Genomic DNA, 2,699 nt, shown 5'->3' with positions numbered 1-2,699 from the left:
GCCAGGATGGTGCTAGGGGGAAGATTTTGTTTTCAAATCAATTTTTTTAAGTTTTTCAAAATCAAATCTTTTTCAAATCAAATCTTTTCAATCAAATGCCTTCAAAATTAATTTCTTTCCTTTCAAAGATACTTTCTAACAATTAATGATTTGATTGAACATTTTTTGCCTTTTCTGTTAAGGAAGGTTTTATGTTTGAATCATATCTTTTCTTGTTAGGCAAGTCACTAATTTTCCAAATCAAATCTTTTAAAATAATTTTCAAAACATATCTTTTTAAAATGGTTTTCAAATCATATCTTCTCAATCACATCTTTTTAAGACAATAACCTTTCAATCTTATTTTTTTATCATATCTTTTTCAAAATAGTTTTCAATCAAATCTTTTTTTTTTATTTCTAATTTCAAAATCTTTTTCAACAATCACTTGATTTCTTTTTCACTTTTAATTTTCGAAAATTATCAATCAAATTTTCAAAATGTTTTCAAAATCTTTTAAATGAATTTTCGAAAATTCTCTTCCCTCCTTCTCACATCCTTCTATTTATGGAGTACCACTCCTTCTAAATGCACAATTCGAACCTTATCTAATTAAAGTTCGAATTCTTCTTTTCCTTCTTCTTTCTATTTCTCTTTTCCTCTGACATTTCAAGGAATCTCTATACTGTGACATAGAGGATTCCACATTTTCTTTTTCTCTTCTCTTTCATATGAGCAGGAGCAGAGACAAAGGCATTCTTGTTGAAGCTGATCCTGAACCCGAAAGGACCTTGAAGAGAAAGCTAAGAGAAGCCAAAGCACAACTCTCTTTAGAGGACCTGACCGAATTCTTCAAAGAAGAAGAACCCATGGCAGCCGAAAACAACAACAATGCCAACAATGCAAGGAAGGTGCTGGGTGACTTTACTGCACCTACTCCCGACTTCTATGGGAGAAGCATCTCTATCCCTGCCATTGGAGCAAACAACTTTGAGCTTAAGCCTCAATTAGTTTCTCTAATGCAACAGAATTGCAAGTTCCATGGACTTCCAATGGAAGATCCTCATCAGTTTTTAGCTGAATTCTTGCAAATCTGTGACACAGTCAAGACTAATGGGGTTAACCCTGAGGTCTATAGACTGATGCTATTCCCTTTTGCTGTAAGAGACAGAGCTAGAATATGGTTGGATTCTCAACCTAAAGAAAGCCTGGACTCTTGGGAAAAGCTAGTCAATGCCTTCTTGGCAAAGTTCTTTCCACCACAAAGATGGAGTAAGCTTAGAGTGGAAGTCCAAACCTTCAGACAGAAGGATGGAGAATCCCTCTATGAAGCTTGGGAAAGATACAAACACTTAATCAGAAGATGTCCCTCAGACATGCTTTCTGAATGGAGCATCATAGGTATTTTCTATGATGGTCTCTCTGAACTATCCAAGATGTCTCTGGATAGCTCTGCTGGAGGATCTCTTCATCTGAAGAAGACGCCTGCAGAAGCTCAAGAATTGATTGAAATGGTTGCAAATAACCAATTCATGTACACTTCTGAAAGGAATCCTGTGAACAATGGGACTAGTCAGAAGAAAGGAGTTCTTGAGATTGACACTCTGAATGCCATATTGGCTCAGAACAAGATATTGACTCAACAAGTCAATTTGATTTCTCAAAGTCTGTCTGGAATGCAAAATGCACCAAACAGTACTAAGGATGCTTCATCTGAGGAAGAAGCTTATGATCCTGAGAACCCTTCAATGGAAGAGGTGAATTACCTAGGAGAACCCTATGGAAACACCTACAATTCTTCATGGAGAAATCACCCAAATTTCTCATGGAAGAATCAAGAGAGACCTCAACAAGGTTTCAATAATAATAATGGTGGAAGAAACAGGCCTGGTAACAACAAGCCTTTTCCATCATCTTCTCAGCAACAAACAGAGAGTTCTAAGCAGAATACTTCTGACATAGCAACAATGGTCTCTGATCTAATAAAGACCACTCAAAGTTTCATGAATGAAACAAGGTCCTCCATCAGAAATTTAGAAGGACAAATGGGTCAGCTGAGCAAGAAAGTTACTGAACTCCCTCCTAGCACTCTCCCAAGTAATACAGAAGAAAATCCAAAAGGAGAGTGCAAAGCCATTAACATGGCCGAATTCTGGGAGGAAAGAGAGGAGGAGGACGCCACTGAGGAAGACCTCAGTGGGCGTGCACTAACCTCCAATGAGTTCCTCAATGAGGAACCTTGGGAATCTGAGGCTCAAAATGAGACCATAGAGATTCCATTGGACTTACTTCTGCCATTCATGAGCTCTGATGAGTATTCTTCCTCTGAAGAGGATGAGTATGTTACTGAAGAGCAAGTTGCTAAATACCTTGGAGCATCATGAAACTAAATGACAAGTTATTTGGAAATGAGACTTGGAGGAGAACCTCCCTTGCTCACCAAAGAACTGGATGACTTGTCTAGGCAGAAACTGCCTCAAAAGAGGATCCTGGAAGTTTTCTATACCTTGTACCATAGGTACCATGACCTTCAAGAAGGCCTTGTGTGACTTAGGGTCAAGTGTGAACCTCATGCCCCTCTCTGTAATGGAGAAATTAGGGATCCTTGAGGTGCAAGCTGCAGAATCTCATTAGAGATGGCAGACAACTCAAGAAAACAAGCTCATGGACTTGTAGAGAATGTTTTGGTAAAGATTGAAGACCATTACATCCCTACTGAT

General features: G+C 38.2%; 1 non-coding gene across 1 annotated transcript; it reads right to left on the bottom strand.

Moving 5' to 3' along the window:
- Positions 1-1,253: 1,253 nt before the first annotated feature.
- Positions 1,254-1,361, bottom strand: LOC130978437 (small nucleolar RNA R71). Its single transcript, XR_009086081.1, has one exon. It is a non-coding gene; the product is annotated as a small nucleolar RNA R71 (small nucleolar RNA).
- Between the last annotated feature and the right edge of the window lie 1,338 nt (positions 1,362-2,699).

The sequence above is a fragment of the Arachis stenosperma genome, chromosome 4 (assembly GCF_014773155.1).
Source record: "Arachis stenosperma cultivar V10309 chromosome 4, arast.V10309.gnm1.PFL2, whole genome shotgun sequence".
Taxonomy (NCBI): domain Eukaryota; kingdom Viridiplantae; phylum Streptophyta; class Magnoliopsida; order Fabales; family Fabaceae; genus Arachis; species Arachis stenosperma.
Note: the sequence above shows the minus strand (reverse complement) of the source record. Positions and strands in the feature narration are given on the sequence as shown.